The sequence below is a fragment of the Eutrigla gurnardus genome, assembly GCF_963514095.1.
Source record: "Eutrigla gurnardus genome assembly, chromosome: 12".
Classification (NCBI taxonomy): domain Eukaryota; kingdom Metazoa; phylum Chordata; class Actinopteri; order Perciformes; family Triglidae; genus Eutrigla; species Eutrigla gurnardus.
Genome location: NC_139926.1, coordinates 2,104,757 through 2,131,502, shown reverse-complemented (window position 1 = coordinate 2,131,502; position 26,746 = coordinate 2,104,757).

Below are 26,746 nucleotides of genomic sequence, written 5' to 3'. Positions count from 1 at the left end.
CTCAGGCATGTTCTCAATATTAATTCTCCTTGACCTGAGCTCAGCTTTTGACACAGTGGACCATAATGTCTTAATCAGCCGTCTGAAATATCATGTTGGTATCAGTGATGTGGCTCTGGATTGGTTCATCTCCTATTTGTCCAACAGGTCATTCTCTGTATCGCTTGGAGAAGCCTCCTCTTCTTGGTCTCCTCTCTCCTGTGGGGTTCCTCAGGGGTCTATCTTGGGTCCCCTCCTATTCACTGTGTACATGCTACCCCTGGGGCAAATCATGCGTAGATACAACATTGACTTCCATTGTTATGCAGATGACACGCAGTTGTATGTCCCACTACGGCCTGGCATAACCGAGGTTTCCTGCATTATGTCCTGCCTTGCTGATATAAAACGTTGGATGTCTGAAAATTGTTTGCAGCTGAATGACTCCAAATCAGACATTGTCATAATTACCCCCTTTGGCCCCAGCACTAGTAAATTGGACAATCTCTCCTCTAGTCTGGGCGCCTTATCCAACAATGTAAGAAAAGAGGCCCGCAATCTGGGTGTAATTTTTGACTCCGAATTATCTTTCGATACTCAGGTGACTAAAGTGGTGCAGTCCTGCTTTGCCCAACTGAGACTGCTAACCAAGATCAGACCATTCCTGTCCTCTGCAGACTTAGAAAAGGTCATCCATGCTTTTATCTCCTCCAGATTGGACTACTGCAACGCACTTTACTCTGGTCTCAGCAGGCGTAACATCCAACGACTGCAGCTGATACAAAACGCTGCTGCTAGGTTTTTAACACGTACTAAGAGATGCGACCACATTACTCCAATCCTTGCTGCCCTTCACTGGTTACCTGTGAGTTTCAGAATTGATTTTAAGATTTTACTGCTTGTTTTTAAAGCCTTGAATGGGCAGGCCCCTGCCTATATCCGCAATCTGCTGACTCCTTATGAGCCTCATCGCTGCCTGAGATCCTCCAACAGGGCCCTCCTACTGGTTCCAAAATCCCGACTTGTCAGCAAGGGTGACCGGGCCTTTGCTGTTAGGGCCCCTCAGCTATGGAACTCCCTGCCCGGAGATCTCAGGCAGGCAAACTCAGTTTCATCTTTTAAATCCCTTCTTAAAACTCACTTTTACCTTAAGGCCTTTTCTTAATTGTTGTTCATTGTTGTAGCTATCTAAATTAATTTGATCATGTTTTTATCTTATGTTTGGATTTTATCTCATTATATTATCAGTTGTATTGTAAAGCACTTTGTAACTTGGTTTTGAAAGGTGCTATATACATAAAGTTATTATTATTATTATATTTATTAGGGTTGCACATCTCTTTGTGATAAATGGTTCGATATGCATCTAGATACACAGGTTACAATTTGATTCAAAAACGATATCCTTTAATTACAGACCGATTCGAATCGATTCCATACAGTGTAAGAACGATATGATTCGATTCTACGGTTAATATTTGTTGTAGATATTTTATAAAATAAAGAAGCCGATTCTATGAAAGTGACAGTTCAATAGTTTTTTTTCAAATATGTAAAATACCACATATCCCCAAGCATTGTGGCTGTATGGCACTGGAGAAAAAAAAAAAAAAAAAACAGACAACAAAATCACATGTCAATGTATTTATTTTTAGACATGGACCAAAAAAAAGTCTGTCTGAATCGTTGGATGACGGTCACAGGACAGTGTCGTGGACGCTACCCGTGCTGCGGCCGCCTCTTGTGGCGCAAGTTGAGACACAAGCGATTGACATTCAAAGCCATCCGTCTCTCACGTGCGGTCGTGGAGTGCCTGCGGTCACATGGCAGCATTGCAGCCGAAAAAAAACAGAACAACAAAATCACATGTCAATGTATTTATTTTTAGACATGGACTAAAATAGTCTGGCTGAGTCGTTGGATGGCGTTCACAGGAAATACGTATATGTATTTAGATAATATGGCCAGTCGGTGTTCAGGAAATAAACAATTTATTCATATGTTTTTAATTGCAAGCATGTATTCTTAGACACTTGATGAAAGTATAGTCTGTTTGTACTTCATATATGTAATTTTCATTCATTCATTTTTGGTCTTACACGTGACGAAATCACGAGGACTAGGCTTGCCGGAACCTTCTGCTGGTACAGTTGTCTCCGACAGACGGACTTCTCTGAAACCCCGCTCAAGTAAGCCTGATGGTCGGATAAATTCCCATGGTTACTTAGCGGAGAGTGCCTCAAGTCATTTTGAAGGAACGCAACTCTCACTAAAGTTAGTGAGGCTTATCAAAATGAGCCCGGCTTTGCGCTTAGCGAGTTTGATGGAATACCCCTCTGCTCAGGAGCAGGTTAGCTCTGCAGCGTAATTTAGCATGGCAATCTACCCCGGTAAGAAGTGAACCAGCGTCGTAGGACGGAAAACCCAGAGTTAACCCTGAAGTTACCTTGCTAAGCCCAAATTCCTGCTTCGTAGTACAGGCCCTAGCAGACTCTTCACATAATGTGCAGGTGTGTCAGCAACAATCATGGTTATGTTTGATTGGATGAATACAACCCATCTCATCTTGACTGCAAGTGTATCAGACATGTATTTCATGTCTCATATAACATGCACTCCCCTTTGAACATTAATATAGGCTGCAAGATTATTTTTGACAATCCACATGTAAACATGAGGTCCAGTAAAAAGGCACAGGATAAATGTGTCATTGGTAGCAGGTGAGCAGCTGTTTGTGTACTTTTGTTAGCCAAACACATCAACTGAAACAAAGTTTATTACAGAATGTTCATTTAGTAAACCATAACCCATAAAGCAGGGTATGCTTTAGGGTGGGCTTACCTTGTGATTGACAGGTTGTACCATGTACATTTATCCATCACAAAACAGAGAGAGAACAGATGGAGGTTATTTCTATCCTTTACCCTTGTTTTTTAAATTAATTGGGTGTTTGCCACTGAAAGTTTTGCAGTGGGGTATTCTGCATTATATTCTGCTTAAAATTTCACACATTTGGGTTGCCACGACTGCAACCCAATTGGCCAGTTATGCCAATTTGCAGTGGACAAATACCTGCTTGTGACTGTCGAAATGATACCGAATAGAGACCAGTAGCGAGCCTGTGTGAGTTAAAACACTACTACTATTTTAACTATTTAATAAAAATAATACTTGGCCAGGAGAAGATGTCATCAGGTGGCATCCAACCTTCACCGAATATTTCGACCCTGATCCACAATAACCTCTAATTGGTGGGTCGGCCGTAATGGCCAGTCACTACTCATATTCTCCTGGCTTCCAGCTCAACTCTTCCCACCTGTTCCAGATCCAGCAAGAGGCTCTCTCCGCTGCCTCCCCCTACCTGCGAGCTGCAGACTTCCTCTCCCTTCCTCCTATTCCCAGAGTGAGAGTCTTCCACCCCGACTGGGCTGGGAATCCCCTGCAGCCAACCTCCACCGGGAATAACGAGGCCTGGTACTTAAGGTTCTTCCTTTCTGAGGCCTTCTCGTATCCCTCTTCCCACGAGACCAACAGGATGATCATCTTGCCATATCAGACCAAATGACAAAGTCCAGCCTGAGGGGTGATGGTAAGGTGTCATACACTGATTGGAGCAGGAAAACGATGCAAAAGGGCTCTAGCCTCCACAGTTCAGGCGACGTAATCTTTCGCTTGGGCAAACTTTGTCCAGCTCTGTATTTTCGGCCCTCCTCCTCCAGGTGCCAGACCTCGGCTTAAATCAGGTCTGTTTTTCTGAAGTAACTGAACTGACATGATATGTTGTCAATATCAGAGGATCTCCTGGTAAGCTTCTGCTTTTATTGCAGCTGTTTAACTAAATTACTGAATGTTACGCCCCAGGCTAGGGGAACAGGGGCACAACATAAATGAGGCAGAGAACAACGTTTCACAACCAAAAAGCTGGACTTTATTGGGCACAGCTCAAAGTGAACAAAGGTGTATGTTACAAAAGGGTGGTGTCACGCCCTCCACGTCTAGGACTGGATAGTGGCAGCCTCTCCTCCTCTCTCTCGCTCTAGCAGGCGGTGGTGTGATGCGGTCTCCAGGCGGACAGGTGCAGCCACTTCGCAATCAGCGGAGTGATCCGTGCGGCGGGGAGGGGAGCGAGCTCATTCATTCACCTGCCGCCATAAAGCCAGACGCCTTCCACGACCCGACGCCGGACCATAACCCTAAACCAGTCAGTATCGAGATATGTTGTCGCACGTTTCCAGTTGAACCGTTTCTGATCCCTGTCTCCGTCTCTGCCTCCAGTGTCCTCTTCCGCCCGTGCACTCGGACCCGCCGGCTCTTCAGTGGCTTCCGCCGATCTCCACCTGGCCGCACCACGCCACCGCCACCTGCCTCTTCCCCTCCAGCCCATAACCCAAGTCTGTCCGGCTCACGCTCTCTCTCTCTCGCCTAGACTGGTAATTGTAAAGTCCGGTACTTGTCGCGCGTTTTTTCCGACAGCGTTTTGTGTTAATTGTTGCTGCCTTAGTTCCCGTTTTTGCTTGTGTTTACTTTGTAGTAGTTTCCCGTACCTGTTGCGCACTTTTGCCGACAGCGTTTTTCGTTAATTGTTTTCCACCTTAGTTCCTGTTTGCTGTGATTCCCCTGTCTCGCGTTTTGTAGACAGCGCCTTTAGTTATTGTTAGCTGCCCCCCTTAGTTCCCTCTTGACCTGTGTCTGTTTGCATTGTTTGGGCTTAATAAATATCTATTTTTTGAAACTGCTCTGGTCTGTCTCTTGCCTGCATTTGAGCCTTGGGTTCTGATCCGTGACAGTACGGTCCGGCCAGAATGAGCTCAGCAGACCAAGAGACCGGCGCCGAGGCAGCCTCCCCTGCCATCTCGTTTCAACAAATTATGGCTAATCAGGAAAGGTTGTTAGCGCAACACGACGAGTTGTTACGTTCCCTAGTAAATAGCAATCATGTCATGCTCAATCAGGTCTCCGAACTAACCACCCAGTTAAGGGCTTTGGCTGGTCAAGTTGCTCAGACTTCTTCCCCCAGCTCTGTATTAGCAGCCTCGACTAGCGGTAGCTTCCCCCCGCCCTTTCGCGAACCAGTAGTGCCGGTACCAGAACGTTACCATGGGGAATTAGGATCCTGCCGGGCCTTTTTGACTCAGGTTTCGTTAGTTTTCGATATTCAGCCGCTCTCTTACGCCTCTGATCGTGCTAAGATAGCCTATACCATCGGGTTATTGTCAGGACAGGCGAGAGAGTGGGGCACGGCTGTCTGGGGGCGCCAGGACAGCGTCTGTGAGTCCTACGTGGCGTTCGTGGCAGAGATGAGGAAGGTCTTCGACCACCCAGTCAGCGGCAACAACGCCAGTCACCGTCTCTTGGCCATCTCCCATGGCACGAGACGTGTCGCCGAGTTCGCTGTGGAGTTCCGGACGCTGGCTGCAGAGAGCACCTGGAATGACGGCGCACTCCGGGGTGCCTTTTACAAGGGACTAAGTGAGGCTCTCAAGGATGAGCTGGCTACCCGTGATGACCCCCCAGACCTAGACCACCTCATCGCTCTAGCCATTAGGATCGACAACCGGCTCCGGGAGAGGAGGCGGGAACGGAGCGGCCGCGCTGCGCTGGGATCTACCAGAACCCCTAGTGCCCCGGGTTCCAGAACACTGCCGGACCTCCTACCAGAGTTCCAGCCAGAGCCCATGCAAGTTGGCCATGCCCACCTCACCGAGTCCGAGAGGCTACAACGTCGCTCAGGGAACCTGTGCCTGTATTGTGGACGGCCGGGCCACTACATCGCCTCCTGCCCTGCTCGTCCACCAAAAGGTCCGGCTCACCAGTGACAGGGGAACTACTGGTGAGCCGTACCGCTACTTCTCCCCCGCAACGTCTCCAAGTGGCCGTAACCTTGTGCTGGCAGCGTCAGTCTATCCCTCTCCAAGCCCTGGTGGATTCTGGGTCTGAGGAGAGTTTCATGGACACCCACCTGGCCTCCCAGCTCGGCCTTCCCACTGAGACCCTGGACGCACCCTTGGCGGCCCGTGCCCTGAACGGACTCCACCTGGCCCAAGTCCGCCGTAAGACTGTTCCGGTCTCCCTGGTGGTGGGGGGAAATCACCATGAGACCATCGCTTTCCACCTCATCGACCAGTCCACCCCACCGTTGGTTCTCGGGTTCCCTTGGCTCCAAGACCACAATCCTCACATCGATTGGCGGCAGAGAGAGATCCGTTCCTGGAGCCGGGAGTGCCACCAGCGTTGCGTCACGTCCGCCCTGACCCCTGAAAACCAAGCCAGCAACCCGACCCAACCCTCTGAACCTCTCAACCTGGATCTGGTCCCTCCTGAGTATCACGATCTGGCCCTGTTTTTTTGCAAGGACCAGGCCCTGTCCCTGCCCCCCCACCGACCCTACGACTGTGCTATAGACCTGCTTCCTGGAGCCACACTGCCCCGCTGCAGACTGTACAACCTGTCAAGACCTGAACAAGCTGCTATGGAGACCTACATCCGAGACTCTCTAGCAGCTGGCATCATCCGCCCCTCTTCGTCCCCCGTCGGCGCGGGATTCTTCTTTGTCTCCAAGAAGGACAAGTCCCTCCGTCCCTGCATTGTCTTCCGGGGCCTCAATGACATTACTGTTAAGAATACCTACCCCCTTCCCTTAATCAACTCTGCCTTCACTCAGCTGCATGGGGCCTCCATCTTCTCCAAACTGGACCTTCGAAATGCCTACCACGAATCCGAGAGGGCGATGAATGGAAGACCGCCTTCAACACCCCCCTGGGACACTTTGAGTACCGGGTCATGCCCTTCGGCCTCACTAATGCTCCTGCGGTCTTCTAGAACCTCATCAATGACGTCTTAAGGGACATGCTCAACTGGTTTGTCTTTGTTTACCTGGACGACATCCTAACCTACTCCCGAACACTCGAGGAACATGTCTGCCACGTCCGCCAGGTGCTCGAACGGCTCCTCCAGAACCGCCTCTTCGTCAAAGCCGAAAAGTGTGAGTTCCATTCTTCCACCGTGGCCTTCCTGGGATACATCATCTCGTCCGGGGAGGTCCAGATGGACCCGTTAAAGGTGGAGGCAGTGACGGAGTGGCCCCGTCCCGAAGACAGGAAACAGCTTCAACGCTTCCTTGGGTTCGCCAACTTCTACCGCCGTTTCATCCGGAACTACAGTTCTGTGGCAGCCCCTCTGACCGCCCTCACCTCCACCGCCAGGGTCTTCGCCTGGACCCCGGAAGCCGACCAAGCCTTCTCCGACCTAAAGCAACGCTTCGTTTCAGCACCAATCCTGATTCAGCCAGACCCCGAGAGACAATACATCGTGGAGGTAGACGCCTCGGACACCGGGGTAGGGGCTGTCCTGTCCCAGCGGGCCGCAGTGGACCAGAAACTACACCCCTGTGCCTTCTTCTCACGCCGTCTAACCCCGCCGAGAGGAACTATGATGTCGGAGACCGTGAGCTGTTGGCAGTCAAGCTAGCTCTGGAGGAATGGCGGCATCTGTTGGAGGGTTCCTTGCAGGCTTTCATTGTATGGACAGACCACAAGAACTTGGAGTACATCAGATCAGCCAGGAGATTGAACTCCCGCCAGGCCCGCTGGTCCCTCTTCTTCTGCCGCTTCAACTTCACCATCACCTATCGCCCCGGATCCAGGAACACGAAGCCTGACGCCCTGTCCCGTCGGTTTTCTGGAGAAGGATCCCCACCAGACCCCGAACCTATTTTACCCCAAACCCGCATTGTCGCCGCCCTCACTTGGGAGGTTGAGGCCCAGGTACTCCAGGCGCAGGAGCAGCAACCTGACCCAGGAGGCGGCCCCCCAAACCGCCTGTTTGTTCCTGAGCCGGTCCGCTCAAAATCTGGAAACATGTGTAAGCCGAATCAAGAGCTGGATTACTCATAACTTTCTCTTACTTAACACTGCTAAGACTGATTTGCTGCTGATTAAGCCTAATAACTATAAGCACGTTTCTGAGAGTTTCTGTCTTAACATTAATGGTTGCTCAATCCCTGAAAGCACGCACATTAGAAACCTTGGTGTTACTTTTGATCCAACCCTGACTTTCCAGACTCACATCAAGGACATCAGAACATTGCGTACAGCGTAATGTTGCCAAAATCCGTCCTGCTCTATCCCGGCACAGCGCTGAGGTGGTTCTCCATGCCCTTGTGAACTCCCGCCTCGATTACTGTAATGTCCTTTTTTCGGGCCTTCCCATTTGTTCTACCAGGAGTCTTCAGCTTGTGCAAAATTCAGCAGCCAGACTTTTAACAAAAACAAGTCGATTCTGCCACATAACTCCTGCTCTGGCATCATTACATTGGCTGCCCATTCAAGCTAGAGCTGATTTTTTAAAGTTCTTCTTTTAACTTTTAAGGCCTTAAATGGACTTGCTTCATCGTATTTAACTGAACTACTCTCTCCCTACATTCCGCCACATCCTCTTCGTTCCCTTAGCTCAAACCTCCTTGTCATCCCCTCAACCAATAAAAAATCAGCTGGTGGAAGAGCCTTCTCCTACCGTGCTCCTTTTTTATGGAACGGCCTCCCACTTGACATCAAAGAAGTTACATCCGTTACAAATTTTAAGTCCCGTCTTAAAACTCACTTTTTTACCCTATATTTTGGTTGTAACTAATTCTTCATTGTTTTATCATTTCCCTCTGATGTTTTTATTATTGTTTTATAGTCTATTCTTGTTTTTATGTTTTTATTATTGTTTTATAGTCTGTTATTATTGTATTTGATTTGTTGTAAAGTGTATTGAGACCACAGCGGTATTCCATCAAACTAGCTAAGCGCAAAGCCGGGCTAATTTCGATAAGCCTCGCTACCTTTAGCGAGAGTCGCTATTCCATCAACGTGACTTGAGGCACTCTCCGCTAAGTAACCATGGGAATTTCTCCGACCAAACTAGCCTGCCCCGGGGCAGGCTAACCATCAGGCTTACTTTAGCGGGGGTTTCAGAGAAGTCCGTCTGTCGGAAACAACTGTACCAGCAGAAGGTTCCGCCAAGCCTAGTCCTCGTGATTTCGTCACGTGAAAGACCAAAAATTACCAAAATTACATATATGAAGTACAAACAGACTATATTTTCATCAAGCGTCTAAGAATACATGCTTGCAATTAAAAAAATATGAATAGATCATTTATTTTGTTTAACACCGACTGGCCATATCATTATCGAAAGCCACCAGTTGGGTGAGTGGTGATGGCTTTTTGTTTTGTTTTTTTAAGGGCTGTCAGTTTAACGCGTTAATTAGATTAATTAATTACACTGCAAATTAACGTGTTATAAAAATTAACGCAATTAATTCTGAGGTTCTGAGTGGCAATTCAATGCGCGAGCATTTTAAATTTGGCCCATTGAATGACCCCTAGGCTACTTGGCAGTGGCACGTCAAGGTAGCACTAGCACCGAGGAACTTGTCCGGACGTGTTCGTCACTTCCCACCTGCGTCAGGAGTGAGGCGAGCACATCGTTGCGAGGGCCTTTGAATGACAAGTTTATTTATAAAAAGAACGAAGACGGGACTATCAACAAGAATGCGGTGATTTGTAGCTTTTGTAAAAAAGAATTCTATCACCGAAGCTGCTCCAGCTTGACTTATCATTTAAACGCTAAACACGTCGGGACAAGTTCCACGGTTAGTTAGTTAAAGTTGTCTGTTGTCAGATCCTCTAACGTTAGTTTGGGGTGAGTTTTTTGATTTGAGGAGTTGGTAACCCCAGATCCTCTTTTGGGTTTGAGTTGTTATGCCCCAGATACTGTAGCTTTTTTTAGATTTTTGGTAAACAATGTCATGTTCTCCTGACTTGCCTGCTGTATCAGCAGTAAATGTGGCCTAAGTGATAGGCCTAAAAGAAATGCCTGTTGGCTTCTTCTTGATTTTGTTATACTTGTACTTTTCATTTTGAATTGCTGCATTGAGTCAGCTTTAGTACTCATTTTGAATTCAGAGTCTCCTTAAGTGCCTATAAGACTCAGCCTTATTTTATTTCTGAATTTTATTTTAGTGTATTTGTATTGCATTTGTGAATAATGCACCTGGCCTAATTGATTTGCTGGGATGTGCTTGGCCATTTTCTTTTAAATTTTCTTTATGAAACACACTTTAATAATAAAAATGTGGATTTCAAATCTTCTCTTCTTAGTGTATTCAATTGATTAGTCATGCAATACAATTTTGTAATGTCTTCGAATTCTTTATTTGGGTACCTTTAGCAGATATGAGATTAAAATGCGATTAATTAGATTAATTAATTACAAATCCTGTAATTAATTAGATTAATTTTTTTAATCGCCTGACAGCCCTAGTTTTTTTTGCTTGTACAATTGTCTTTAGATCAGAGAATTAGACCAACATTTTACCTTAATATGTCATAAAATTTCCCCAGAACTCAAATATAACTTGCAAAAACATGATAGGCATAAAGATGTTATTATTAATAGCATGTTATAGATCCCAATGACAAAAGCATTGCTGCATGCAATTTACAGCCACATAAATTCCTTTCAGGTGAGTTCATTAATAGGTTCATTGAATTGTTGAGAAAAATGAGTTGGTCAATGTAGATGCATTTACTAGGCCTATCTAAAAAGAGAGAGAGAGAGAGAGAGAGAGAGAGAGAGAGAGAGAGAGAGAGAGAGAGAGAGAGAGAGAGATCCGGCCAAAGAAAGAAGTTTCACAAAGTTCCATAGTCGGGAATTGAACCCTTGCCGGCCGCGTTCAAAGCCGGCACGTTACCTCTATACTATCCTCACGTTCGAGAAGTTGCTGTCAGTATTATATTAGAACATGTTACTCTTAACGGTACTTCCATATTTAATCGCTCGGCAATTCTTGCCCAAGCAGACTCGCAATTTTTATTTATCACTACAGTATTCCCTTTTTTGGTTATGATGGGTTTGAACTCCTCGTACAGTTCCATCAATAATTTTTGCTCTGGTCTTTTCTGCCATTTTCTCGATGATTCGACATTCACGATTCTGGGCTGGCTTCATATCCCATGAACGGCGTAACACACGACAACGTTAACCTGGCTTGAATTAGCCTCAACAAGGCGCGGCTGAAATGCGTTAATGGAATGGGTTTCGCCGCAAGTGGAAGTTGGCATTAGTTCTAACCAGGCTTAACCAGGTAAGCGCCGCCTTAATTAGCGAGTTTGGTGGAATACCCCTCATGTACCATGGTGATTTTGGACTTTAAATAATAAATTGATTGATTGATTGATAACAAAAACAGGAGAAAAAGGGGGATCAAAATAAATGGCAGTTACACCCTTACTGCTTCCTACCAAAAGAAATATTAAAGGCAAAAATGTGAATAAATAAGAACAAGCACAGCAAAAAGGGTCAGTTAACTAACACACACGATAACAAAACACAACTAGAAGGTGAACTAGACACCATTCAAATGCATGCTCAGATCAACAGCTCACACAAATGAGGAGGAAAGACACACTGCACAGTGAAAGCCCTCCTATGCTGTCCGAAGAGCACTGCCATTTCACACTGGGCCGCTCGTCAGACTCATCGGCTGCAGCTGCGGAGAACCAATGGCTGTCGGCAGGAGGTGGGACCTGTAAATCAAGCAGAGATGGACAACAAGAAAACAGGAGCGCTCACTCGGGCCTAAATGCAAAAACTATCGGCTGGGGGCCGTAACACTGAATTACATGTAAAGTCAATACTAGGGGTGTGAATCTTTGGCTTCACAGCGATTTGATACGATTAACGATACAGTAGTTGGCAATCCGATTCAAGGACAATTTTTTTTTATTCTATTCCATAAACCACGATTCAATTCAGTAACTTGTAACCAAAATTCTATATCCATGAAATAAACATGCAATAATGCGAGTGAGACTATCTGTATTCTTCTGAAAGGTGAAAAAATAAACAGACCACGGAATTACTCTTACTTAACATATTTATTCTATAAAAAAGTAGTCCTGCATAATATTTTATGCTGAATACAAAAATGTAATGCTCAGTTATTTTTAACATTTTTCAATAGACTACATGCTGGCAGGGGAGAGAGTGTCTTAAACGTATTAAAACATTAATGATAATTAAGAATCAGGATTCTTCATCGATTCATCGATGCATCAAATTAATCGTTATACCTCTAGTCAATACCAGTGTTGGGAACGTTACTTTAAAAAAGTAATTAGTTATAGTTACTCACTACTTGTTCCAAAAAGTAACTGAGTTAGTAACTGAATTACTTTATAATAAAAGTAACTAGTTACCAGGGAAAGTAACTATTTGCGTTACTGTAAAAAAAAAAAGTTGCTTTATGTCAAAGAATTTGGATTTTTCTTGTAATGAGATGGCAAACTGTAGTCTTGTAGTCTACTCCTAGTCGCGTAGCGTGTAGTCTTGTGTATAATAATTGAGATCACATTCTCCGCACCTCGCATGCGGGAATAATTAAAACTTGAGGAGAAATTATACAGTGGGAGACGCTGTATCTGTCATATATCACAAAACAGGGTCAGAGCGCACAGCAGTAGACATAATGACGGCGAGACCCCGGTGCCTCCACGAGCCGCCGCGCCGTTCATCATCATCATCATCACCACCGTCTTCACCATCCGCGCTCCACAGCTGCACCGGATTCCCGTCCAACACCAGAACGGCGGGACACCGGGGTCCGCGTGGCCCTCGCGCGCCGCTCAGACCAGCAGCAGCCCCAACTCCGGCTCCAGCTCGCGGCAAGTTTGCACGTTTCTCCACGGACAACAGGCTGCCGAGACCAGGCACGAGCGGCGCGCAAGCAGAACACGATCCTGACTTTTTTTTTTAACCGACAACCGTCAAATTCAATTCATAGTAACGCACCGCATTTAACGTTCAGTAACGATAACGGCGTTGTAACGACGGAAACAGTAATGAGTTAGATTACCCCGTTACTGAAAAAATAACGGCGTTACCTAACGCTGTTATTTTAAACGGCGTTATTCCAAACACTGGTCAATACACAGATGTGACATGCCACATATTCGCGTGACGAGGTTTCCTGGACTATTATCCCTGATCATTGCACATATCAACATCTCTTTATATATTGTATATATACTGTGAACTTGCACATCCAGTGTTGTTATTTTTTGCACTCCCTGCACAAACTGCACTGCCTCAAAACAGTTATATTGTACATATATTGTTTATGTTATATGTTATTATGTTATATGTTATAGTGTCTCTTATATATTTTTTAGTACATACTTGTTTATGTTATATGTTATAGTGTCTCTTATATATTTTTTAGTGTAAATTTCTATTCCAGTACTTTTTCTCTTTTTTATTACATGTTTATTGTATGCACCATACACAACCAAGATAAATTCCTTGCAAGTGAAAACTTACTTTGGCAATAAACCTGATTCTGATTCTGGAACACAATTTTAACTGCTATTTACTCATGCATACATTCTTGTAGAATGTGTAAACTTTAAATGTTCCACATCTTTCATACATTCAGGCTGTTAATCAACATGTAAATCCAATTCAAACATTTTAAGATATTAAACTTGTAGCTTAGTAAAAAATGCCTTTCTTATATTTTTACATTGATATGTATTGGTGAACATTTTCAGAGTGGAGATCTTTTGAAAAATACTTTAAAAAAAATACTTTTTAAATTTGTACTCTTTCAGCATAACTGTGAAACAAACAGACCAACACATTTGATCACAGGAGCCTGAAAGTGAGACCAAAGAACTGCTTCATAGACTGGCGTTAACTGAAACGAATAAACAGCAAACTGAACCAGTTCACAACCTGCTTACTACTACCCACACACGCACACACACACGTGACGCACACACACACACACACACACACACACACACACACACACACTCACACACGCACAGGACTTCACACCCAACTCAGAGCATCACTTAAAATTAGCAACCCAGTGTCAGCTTTTCATCATCCAGCAGTGTTAATTTTGGCGGCTATTTTAGATTTAGTCTTAGTCTTTAGACGAAAATGCTTATTAGTTTCAGTCACATTTTAGTCATTGTTTACCTTCATAGTTTTAGTCGACGAAAAGTAAAAACATTTTAGTCAAGTTTTAGTCATTACTTTTAGTCACATTTTAGCACTGCCGCCCCCATGTGTCTGCTTTAAGCTGCCGTTCCATAACTTGGCCTATGTTGAATCTGTTGTCTTATTCTTTTCCTATGGGCTGCATGTGGCGAGCTATTACAACAGGACAATTCCATTCATCAAGCTTCTAGCTGCTTCTGTCTATGAAATATGGATATTATTTTGGGTAGTGTCCATGGGCGGTTTTGTTGCCAGGAATGGTCCTTTCCACTCCCTGCCCTAAATATGTGTGTATATAGTGTACTTCTTCTGTGCCATTTATGTATTTAACTTTCTCTATCACTACAATAACTCTTTGACCGTCATTTGCTCTGCTGTGAACTCCTCCGTGTCTCCCGTTTGGGCAAACACAACAACTCACGGCCAAGCGTAAATCAGGCTTTCCGATTGGCTGTAAAAGCTGCTACGGGAGCCAATAGGAGTGTCTGATGCATAAACGTAACTCTATACGTCACTAGCAAGATGGCGGATGAAAATAATGATCGATATAGGCAAGGCAAGGCAAGGCAACTTTATTTGTATAGCACATTTCATACACAAGGCAGTCTCAAAGTGCTTCACATTATAAAAATGTATAAAAACGGAAAGCTGCCTCTCCATGTTTGGTTCTAACTCTGGGGACACAGAGCAGACATGTCCCAGATGATCTGAGAGGTCTGGATGGTTCGTAGCTAAGCAGAAGATCAGAAATGTATTTTGGTCCTAAACCATTCAGTGCTTTGTAAACCAGCAGTAGTATTTTAAAGTCAATTCTTTGACAGACAGGAAGCCAGTGTAAAGACCTGAGAACCGGAGTAATGTGATCCACTTTTTTGGTCTTAGTGAGGACTCGAGCAGCAGCATTCTGAATTAACTGCAGCTGTCTGATGGACTTTTTAGGGAGACCTGTGAAGACACTGTTACAGTAGTCAAGCCTGCTGAAGATAAATGCATGGACAAGTTTTTCCAAGCGGAAGTTTGGGCTGCCATAACAGAAGAAGTAAATGCCACTGGCAGTGGCCAACTAAGGACGGTGGACCAAGTAAAACTTCGGTGGAAGAACTTTAAAACAAAAAGCCACCAAGTACCAGGCAGAAGCAAAGAACCCCCAAACTGGGAACAAGCCCTTCAAAGGTGAGACCTGTTTTCTAGATTTATGTGCACACAGTGAAATGAGTGAATTTAGTACAATTTTTTTTATAGTGCACTTTTTTATGTCCCATGTATTAAATGTACTCATTTTATGTCGGAACTACATGTCTTATATGAAATGTGCACTAGTTATACAGATTATATTTATATTCATACAGTAAATCTTACAGATTTATTTAAAGCCACCTCACAATTTCCAATTCTGTGGTATTCTGGAAGCCAAGAAACGACATTTCGTTGTCAAAACTCACTGCTGTTTTTTTGTACAATGACAATAAAAGTCTAATTCTAAATGTCTTAGGTGGTGAATTCTCAGAGGCTGTCCTCGACATCCTTGGAGGGGAGAGTTCCCAGGCCCTCCATGGGATTTTGCCAGCCAGTGTTGGGGAGCCAGCTGACGAGCCACTCAACCTGTCAAGTGAGTCTGTGTTCCTCACACCTGTGGAGGCTCCAGAGGGTGAACCATCAACGAGCACCAGCATTACGCCACCTGATCCTCGTCAAGAGGTCCGCATTCCAGAGCCAGAAAGACGGAGACGGAAGAGGCATGCCAGTAGTGAGGACGCTTATGAGAAGCTCCTCAAAATGGACACCGAGAGGGCGGTCAAACAAATTGAACTTGCCAATGAACAAATCAAACTAACGCTGCTTCAGCAAAGACAAGCCGAGCTGAAGATAAAGCTGCTGGAAAAACGTCTCACCTCTGAGCTTATTTAGGTCCAGTTTTAGTTAGTGGGCACATTATTTGAGATGTCTTTGTTTTGTTATAATTGATTAAAGTTTGTTTGGACCCTGCATTCCCGTCTTTGTCTGACTAAATGTATGTTGTGTGTTTTGGTACATATGTTAAAATGTTTCTCACTAGACTGTGAGAAATAGGTCTGTATTTGTCACTCTTATTTTTAGCAGTTTCAGGAAATATAGCCAAACAATTTTGCATCACCTTAAATGTTCTTAAATTACTCCAATGTGTTTCAAGTAATGCACTGACAAATTAGATTAAGTGTAATGAACATCTTGAGTAACGATATCTAGGAGAAGCGTAGCTGAGATATTGTCAATCCAAGTCAAATCCACCTCTGAGGTGGGATCCAAATGATCCTGAAATTTTGGTATCAAGCTGATCCAGATCTCTGCCTTACGTTTTGAAATACCCAAATCCAGCCTTTTATCTGGATTCAAGGGAGGATTGGATTACCAAAGCTGAATCCTGATCTTCAGGATCAGGATTCTCTGGATCTGTGTTGAAATGCCCAGTTTTCAGATCAAGGGCCCTAGTTTCGTAGACCAGGCGCAGTCAGCCTTCAGCGCACCTGCGCCGCGCCGACGGGGTGTGTCCGCCTGGATTTTGCAAGTTTCGTGCACCGCGCAGGCTCGCACAGGCACACCTCCCGTCTCGCCCACCGGCGCAAGTGGGAAAGAGGGAGGAGAAGAAGGCGTGAGTGGGAGACGAGGAGGAGACGAGGCGTGGACTGGGATTAATACAGCCGATTCAGATCTTCACCAATCAAATGAGCTCCTCTCCTCACCTTGAAGGTGCCTTCCGCCTTTGATCTGACGTCAGATGTGACGGGACAATCTATATAGATATAAATTCACGTGTTGATTCAATTAGTTGCATTAAATAGTGTTTGTTGTGATTGTTTATTGCATTTAAATGTGCCTGGAACTGTGGAAACCTGCCTGTGAGGTCTTGGTGACGTGTACGCACTGCGCGCCGTCAGCCAAACTTCCGATCCGCCAGCTGTGATTCGCATTGAATGAATGGACTTCATTTACGCCTTGCGCCGAAAGTAGACCAGGTTGGAGCTGGCGAGCTTTCAGCGCAGTCTCGGCGAGGCTTTTTGCCACGAAACTTCCGCTACGCCAAGCTGAATCTGTGACGCCTCCCCCTGCTGCGCCGCCACACCCATCTTGGCGCAGGCGATCCACCAAACTGCCAAACTGACCAATGGAGCTTTGTGCCAAGATGCAAGCCCACCCGTCGCATTAATATGGGTAAGTATTTGTCGGTATTGATATTGTTGCTACAAATAGGCCTACTGGGAATACTCACACATCCTCCTTCCGTCTCCCACCCCCCCCTCGCTGCAGGCTGAGCAACTTTTGTTCCAGATAGATCTTCTTTTATTTTATTTTTCTGAGCCTATGCTCTTTGTTACATATGTTGTGGATCGTGTGTCATTTTATTGTTGCACTTGAAAAGTTTCAGATTGATCCTCGTTTTTATTTATTTGATCTGTTTCTGAGCCTATGCTCTTTAATGTTGTGGATCGTTTGTAACTTCATTGCAATTTAATTCAATGTACTGTCTAATTTCCATTTCCATAACCGTTGTGTTATGATGATGTTGATGTTAGCTCCAGGGTCATTTAATATTGTATTCTAACATATTCTCTTACTGAGCCTGTGTTTGTCACTCGACTCATCCTCTTAAAAGTGGAAGCTTGTGCGTAACTTTGTTGCATTATAGTGAAACTTTGTTATTGTCATGCGTGATGTGTGTCATTTGCACATGCTGAGTCTTTATATGTCGATAAAACAAAGAGGCGACAGTGCCCATTACACCACCCCTGTTTAGAGTTGTTTTTCCCCACAACTTTTGTCAAATATGATGCTATCAGACCTGTGAGTGTGAACCAAAACTGTAAAGTTGTGACTGGAAGGATAAACAATGAGCTGAAACTCAACATAAAGTTGACAAGGGGAGCTGCAGATTCAGTAAATAATTATCTGTGGGTTGATCACTGTGAGCTTGTGCTTTAGCTGCTTTTAAGACCAATAAAAGAAGATGAATGACTCTTGATTGCTTAATTTTTAAATATTCGGTTAACATAAGATACAGCAAATATGACATAAAAGACAGAAAACTAGCAATGACAATATGATTGAGATTAATTCATATTTTCTGTAAAAATGAGATGGGGTAAGTGATGGTGAGAGTGACAGTGTGTTATTTAAAAGGGGTTTAAATATAAACTTGACCTGAGGCCTACAGATGGCTGTTGTGGGCTCAGCTGCAGCGTTTTGGGGACAACATGCCTTTATCTGCAACAGGACACTCTAACAACAGCAGTTCATCATCTATTGCACAAAACATCTGCCTTTTCTGCTAAATTGGCAAGACATCCAGACACAACAAAAGTCGAAAGCATTGGTTTTCACTTTTCATTTGCAGCAGGTAGGTGAAACGTGGCATCGTAACCTGAGGTATAAAGCAATGGCATTTACTGGAGATCAGTTCAATTTGGTTATCATTGCTCATCATTTTAAACGTTCCCAGAGATGGGAAATTCAGACATGACACAGCTTCACTGACCTGTCAATGCAGACTCCTGATACAGTCAGAGAGCGTGTGACCCACTGACTCCATGACAGGGCTGTCATGATGGGCCATAGATGCACCAATCACATTCAAAACTATGAAAAGAGGGAAACAAGTGTATTTTACTAATTACCAAATGTGACACATGTACTTAAGCTGTTAGAAGTCCAAAAAGATGAGTGTCCTGTGGTGATACATATCGAACAGACAGAAATCCACAAATCCTCCAATAAATCCTTTCTCCTTCTCTGTGTCACACACACACACACAAATGTGTACATACACACACACCTGCACTTTCAATCACTCAGACATTTTACATTTAAACTGGGTCCGTTGAAGCTAACATCCACCTAAATTCCCCAAACCCCATTCTTACTCTTTCCATTATTTATCAGCTCTTTGACGGGGTGCTGGAGCTGATTTCTGTTCTGTTTAAAGATAACACACAAATAGAAAGAGACAGTTACTTCACAAGGTCAGGAAAGGCAATACAAAACTTGACTCACCCGGATGAAAAGAGATTCTCCCTGGTTATATATACTTTTTAGGTTTCCCCACTGCAATGGGATTTGAGCAAGTAAAAGGACTGATGTGCTTGTTCTACAAGCTGCTGGTTCAAAGCTTTGTTCATTTTGAGTCTTGGACAGAAGAGTACAGAAGCATTACGAATTTACTGCTGAAAGGACAATACGAGTGTGACTAGACGTCATTGTCCATCGACAACATCGGCCCGTTAGCTTACATAAACCTCTACCACACTGAAAAAAGAAAACTCATAAGATTTACTTAAAAAATATATTGTAAGTATTTGCACGCAAATGATTTAAGTAAAATTTAATGCTGCAATATCAAGTAACACTCACTTTCCAGTATCAAGTACAATTTACTTACCATAAAACATAACAGTTGTGAAGATATTAAAGTGATGGTTCGGAGTAAAATGCACCCGAGGTCATTTCCACCATGAAAACCCAAATAACAGACAGTATAACACATTATACACCACATCCAACAAAGATCTGGTAACATCGTCACTTCTCAAATATGCAATTAAAATCTTACAAACCTACACTCTGAAAAAGTGCAATTTCAACATTTAAACCAGTCCTCTAGACTAGTGCACTTTTAAGAATGCAATTAAAACATTAATGAAATAAAATCAAAAGAATCAATTAAAAAATAACAGCTTAAGGTGTCTAACCATTCTAGATGAAGAATAAAATCTTTACTGTAATTAACAGATACCTTATTGGACAAAAAATGAAAAACATTTATGACAGGCAACTTCCCACTAGTAAACCAAGATGAACTGGAACTCAGTGCTAATTATTGGCATTTCTTCACAAGGGTCCATGCATAATGCTACGTCCTCAACAAGGGTCCATTCATGATGCCACATTTTTCTCCTCTAGGATGACAAAGTCATGACATGCATTTAGGAAAGCAACTTCAACTCCAAGGTGTTTACTTTTGGGGACAGTTTAAAGCCATCCAGCTCCAGCAAGAGTTTTTTGGAAAAGTTCAAAAGTGTAGCGCAAAGTGGGAGGGTATGCCAAGTTAAGGGCATAAATCAGTCCCATGAGCAGTGAGCAAGCTTTCACAGTACTGTTGCACCCTGGCAAAATCTCATGGCCTTCGACAAGGATGGAGACATCGACTGGATCCTCAACAGCACCATGGATGACGAGTATTTTGAGGATGTGGTTACCGACATCACTCCGGCTGTCCTCCTGCATACAATGGACAAAAAAAAAGAAGAATGTTATTGAGAAACAAATAATAGAACTGCATGAATCATTCAAAGTGACTTCATTATCAGGGAATAATGAACGCAAGAATATCTCTCTTCCTTTGTCTGCTTTCCTCTTAAATCTAACATTAAATGACCCCCGTGTCAAACATTTCTTTTAATGATTAAAATCATGCTATACCAAGCAGTCCTCAAAAAGTTCCTCTTCCTTCTCGCCAAGGTACAGTATAGGGCTGCCGATAACGGTTTCACGCCTCATCCCAATGCTCTGTTTCTGTGAACAGATTAAGAACATGAGGCTTGTGCTGTATACATGTATGTGTGTGTGAGTGAGAAAAAAAGTAGGCCCATCTCCCTGTAAAACATGAATAAGCGAAACAAGCTCACCTGACACGGTCTGTCCAGGAGCGGCCTCATCTTGATCCCCATGGAACTTTCCTTGGCTTTCATCAGCATAATAAGTTTTGGTGTGTATTCGTCAAGTTTGTGCATGAAGGTTCACTCCAGGGGAATGGAGTTATTCTCCTGAATTCCTCCTTGATCTGAATGGACAAATATTCACAAGTACATCAATATTTTTATATAAATTTACATGTTTGAAAAGAAAATTAATTAGTTCATTAAAAAAATATTCATTAATTATTGTTACAGCTCAATAAAGCAAGTGAAATGTTTAAGGCTTTATAGACTCACCTACCTCAGCTTCACAAAACAAAGCAGGCCATCTCTCTTTGAAGTCAGCAGCAGCAGGACTATCACTCACAACCTCGAGTCTTCGATAGGAAAATGTGTTGGCCATTTTTTCTTTAATTAATTTTTTAGCGTTGTTCTTCTTAACCTCGTTAAGGAGCTCCTGTCTGTCCCTCTCCAAACTGTCATTGGTTTCTCCACTTGGATGTGGAGGAAGGAAGTTCACCTCGGCTCTCTTCGGTTTCTTGCATTTTTTTGCAGGATGTCTCTCGCCAGGGGCCTTCCTTTTCAAGGAGTTGATGTGAAGCTCAGGACAACGGACATTGCGCCTTTTCAGTTTACTTCGGTAATTGGCCATCTTCATTTTGAGACGATTCTGCCACCCGTATGTGCCTGAATATGAGGTTCCAGGCTCCCTCGAGCATGGGTGCTTGTTTAGTAGAGCTTCTACAATGTCCAGTTGTTGAAGAGCACTGGGATAGGCCTGGTAGTAGTAGATTGATTCTGCAAGTTTTTTTAGTATGTCAGAGTAGATACTTGGATTCTGAAGGAGTGAGCCATCACGTTCATAAGCTTGATTTCCAGCTTCAAGAATCATTTGGACACCATATGAAAAGATGGGTATCACAAAATTGGTTGGCCAAGGCTCTGATCGATACTCCGCTAAAGGTTGTAAAATAATGGTGTCAGATGAGCTAGCTGAGGAACTCTCATCTTGAGGAGACTGATCCAGCGGCACTGGAGTGGAGGAAGCTGAAGGTTCTGTTTGAACTAGTTTGATCATGTCCTTGTCATTAACCACATCGGTTGATGTTAGTGTGAAGAATTGATTATCAAAATCTTTGTCCATGTGCATTACAGTATAACTCCCTTATAAGTTGAAAATGTTTCTGCGCAGCTGCCAAAAGTTTGTCTACAGTGCTAGGGATTCCATCTGGTACACTCTTAGAAATAAAAGTGCTAAGTAGAACCATATAAGGTTCTTCGGCTTGTCCTCATAGGAGAACCCTTTTTGGCTCCAGGTAGAACCTCTTTTATAAAGGTTTCACCTGGAACCCTTTTGGAAGGTTCTACCGAGAACCCCACAAAAAGGGTTATACCTAGAACTGTGTGTGTGAAGTTCCACCCAGTACCCCCCATGAGAGGTTCTACAAAGAACCCATACTGGGGGTTCCACCAAGAACCCTTTCATTTTCCAAGGGTTTCATCTAGAACCCAAACAGGGAGTTCCACTAAGAACCCTTTCATATTTCAAGGGTTTCATCTAGAACCTGCACAGGGAGTTCCACTAAGAACCCTTTAGTTTTTCAAGGGTTATGTCTAGAACCTACACAGGGAATTCCACTAAGAACCCTTTTGTTTTTCAAGGGTTTTATCTAGAACCCACACAAGGAGTTCCACTAAGAACCCTTTCATATTTCAAGGGTTTCATCTAGAACCCACACAGGGAATTCCACTAAGAACCCTTTTGTTTTTCAAGGGTTTCATCTAGAACCTATAAAACGAGTTCCACCAAGAACCCTTTTGTGTTTCAAGGGTTTTTAGATCCCCCCTCACACAGGGGGATCTAAAAACATCCCTTTTCAAAGGTTTTCACAAATAACTGTCTTGTCCTCTGAGGGTTCTATAAAGAACCATATTGTATTCTACAGATCAGATACGTTCATATTATATTGTGGTCATTTATCATGTTGACATTGAACAAACATTCAAAACATTTTAATGAGAAAAACATTTATTTAAAGATAGTCCAACAGAACAGGCTGTGTAGGTCCCAGGGGAGAACAGGTCAAAAGTCAGCAGAGGTCCAGTGGAATCAGCAACATGACAGGCCAGACACATCATGCTGTCCTCAGTCGTGGATTTGTGTAATCTCCAGCAACGGTGACATGGCAGAAAGGGGAGACAAAAAAGAGTTTTAGTTCCATCAATCCAAGGTGCATTTACTGTGCCTTATTGTAAGCTATCTACAAACAATAAAATAATGCATGGTCCAATGAAAGGAATCAGAGTACATACTGTATGTAGTTATCGTGACAGTGGAACAGAATCATGAGAAAGTGAGGGAACCCAACAACGTTTTCACATTGATTTAAATAATGTTAAAATACTTTTCAGTGTTATGTTACAAGTACTCAAAATGTTACATATTGTAACAATAATGGAAATCTCAGCAAAACCCTCTTTTTCAAGCCAATGGCACACTTCGGCTTTCGTCCAAGCTGTGTAAGTCATTTCTACAAGAAAACAAACAAACAAGCAAACGAACAAAACATAACAAGAAACAAATGCTTAGTCCACCTTTCACCATAAAAAGTCCTCAGCTAGGGTCAAGCATGCTGAAATAAGATATTATATTTAGCTCACCTTGATTCTCTGAAGTTTCTTCTGTTCTCTCTCTCTTCTGTTCTTCTTTGTTTTGTTCTGTTCGCAGTAATCACTATTGGTATGTCACGCCTGGTTTGTAGAGAGGGAAGACCAGACTATATGGTGCAATCCATGGGGCAACCAGCTCTTAACTCACACATGACAGCAGTCATTGTGCCAGCTCAAAGGCCCAACACACCAAACCTCTCCCTTTCCCCTGGGAGATCAAGGTTCAATTCCCGGCATCAACAAACCCTTATGTAGTAGCACCAAAGTCAGTGTTACAATATGATTTTTTCATCAGTTAAGGCTTGGCCTCTGACATCAAAGACCTTTCTTTATCACTGAACTTTTGTGCAGCTTCACAACTTGACTAAGCCAGTAAGCAGGGTACAGCAGCCGTGGGATGAGGCCGATCATGGAAGAGTATGAGGAGGAGACAAATACATGAGTAAAATTGTCTGTAAAATAAGTGTTTAATTATCTGTCACTAATCCACACATCATCTCAGTAGGCATTAACATGGTCACTCTTCATCAACCAGGCTTTGAACTCACAACTTCAAACTGTATCTCTAGATCACGTGACTTGTAACAAACTTTCAAAAGCCTTTGTCCAGTGAGTAGTATAGCTCACTTAGATGCCCCAGAAAGAGGGTTATATCCTTGCTGTAGGGACCCAGGGTTCAATTCCCCTGGCTGTTTCTTTGCTGTGTGTCAATTTCCTCCTGAAGAAGGGAGTAGTGTAACTAAACTTTAAAAAATAAACACAATTATAGATGCTGCGCAGCAATGGGTCGGGTCCAGACTATTTTTGGCAATTTTAGGCAATTCTGAGCAACAAACAGGAGAATAGGAAGGCAAGACAGTTGACATTGTAATGTTGCACATTTTGCACCAGTTGAGGCTGAAATCCACAATTTCTGGAACCAAAGACCATTGTCTATCGCACTGAGCTAATTGGCAAATGGCAACTCAACTGTGGTTTCACAAATTGAGTAAGCCATTCACTGTCGCGCAGGCAGATTTGAAAACATTGTAAAAAAAAAAAAAAAAATCAGTTTTTGGGACAAAAATTCTGATATATGTTTTTGTCGAACATCATCTACCATGACTCTAAAATTTTGGACATTTGTTACACAAAGACTACGAGGTATTTTGATGTATTACCATTATCACCCTTGCTGGGGCTTGAACCCACATCGTCTGGCACCAAGAACCAGCTCCTAGCCAACTGAGCTAATTGTCTGGAAGTGCAATCAGCAAGGTATGATATCTCTCAACATGGGAATTGAACCTGTGACCTAAAAGCAGAAGTCACAGTTTGTACAGACAGAGCTAAACAGACACGTCTGCATGTAATACAGGATACAACAAATACCCTCCATTAGATCACTGCAGAACACAGCGGGAATAACTAAATATTCTCCTTATTTACTGTGCATATGTCATCAACACACATACATACAGCCATTAAGCCATCGTATACTTGTTACACTTTATCCTCGTTTTTAAACCACCAGAGCGCAGAGGAAATGCGCTATAATGAGTGCCACGCTCGTGCGCGCTCAGTCGCGGAGCGTGGAGAGCGCAACTTTACCGAACTTCAGGAGGCAGACTCTACCGCCCGGTAAAGGTGGTATAGTCCCCAGCATGATGAGCCTTGGCCCCCTGCCCGACTGGAGGGGTATCAACAGGGCGCAAGAATCCGTGAGGATGTCATGCTGCGTTTCTAAGATAAGGAAGACAACAATGTTCATTTTTAACGTATTGTTTTATTAAAATGGCAATTTCTTGCAACACAGTGCGCGTTTGCTGTAGCTCATCTGCAACGTTGTTGATGGCGGTGATTGTGTCTTGCTGAAGTTGCAGGACGGCATCAGTGAGCACCCGACCGCTTGCCATGCGCCCGGGGTGCACTGCTGCATTGCGCCAGACCCGGACGCTGTGCTGAGGGCCCGTCACCGTCACCTTCCTCACGTCACCCTCCTCTGAGCCCAACGCTGCAGACTCTGGAAGGACAGAAACGATTTAACGTTTTGTTTTATATATAATAAAAGTTTAAAATCTGTTTACCCTTATCCCTCTGGTCTCAGTCGCGTCTGTGTCTCCCTCCTTTTCGGACACGATCCCCGTCAAAGTCACATCAAAATCAAACTTCCTCAAATACTCAAGCGATACATTGAATACATGTTGGTAAAGGAGCAGAAAGATGTAATTTACCTTCAGATCAGACCACTTTTTCGTAAGTTCTGCCACCGTCCGCTCCGTCCTACTGACGCCGTGGACAGCAGCAGCAATGTGTTGCCACTCGCACTGCTTCTTTTTATTCGTGATCCCGCTGCTGTCGCCACTAAATACAATTATTTTCCGGGCCTCCACCTCCCCAACAAGTGTCTCTTCTCCGTTTCTGAAAAGTTACGTTTCTTCGCTTTTTTTCCTGGCCTGTCGCCGTGATTCACCACACGGAAACGATTGCATGCCGGCTCATTAATATGGTAATGCATAAGCTACTTGGTTATTGTTGTTAACTAAACAATAACCAAGTAGCTTAGTCAATGGTGCATGGGAAAGAGCGTCAGCGGCTACGTTATTCTGGCCTTTGATATGTCGAATATCCAGGTGATAAGGCTGCAGAAACAAAGTCCATCGCATCAACCGCTGATTAGGATTTTGGAGAGAACTCAAGAATGTCAATGGATTGTGGTCCGTGTACACCACCAGCGGGGCACCTGCTCCAATGTAAACATCAAAATGCTGGAGAGCCCAGATCAATGCAAGAGCTTCCTTTTCTATCACCAAATAATGCAGCTGATACTGCTTGAACTTTTTAGAAAAGTAGCATACAGGTCTTGCTAAACCGTAACCATCTAACTGCAATAGAACTGCACCAGCCCCAACATTGCTGGCATCCGTCTGCAACAGGAATGGTTTCCCACTACCTTTCCCAGATATGTAATAGTGGCTCGAGCGAACTCACATTTGGCGAGGTTGATAGTTAACCTTGCCCAAACCAGTCGTTCTAACAATGCTGTCATTCGGGTTAAGTGTTCCTCCCAGGTGTCGCTGTATATTACCACATCGTCCAAGTACACCGCACAGCCACACAATCCAGACACAACTCTATTCATCAATCTTTGGAAGGTGGCTGGCGTGTTTCGCAATCCAAATGGCATAACAGTGTAAGCATATAAACCAGAGGGGGTAATAAAGGAGCAAACCTCTTGAGCTCTTTTTGAAAGGGGGACCTGCCAATAACCTTTCAGAAGGTCAAACTTGCTGACATATGTTGCTGCCCCGACTTGATCGACACAATCCTCCATCCTTGGAAGGGGATATACATCGGGCTTTGTAACAGCATTAACTTTACGAAAGTCAGTGCACGGCCTA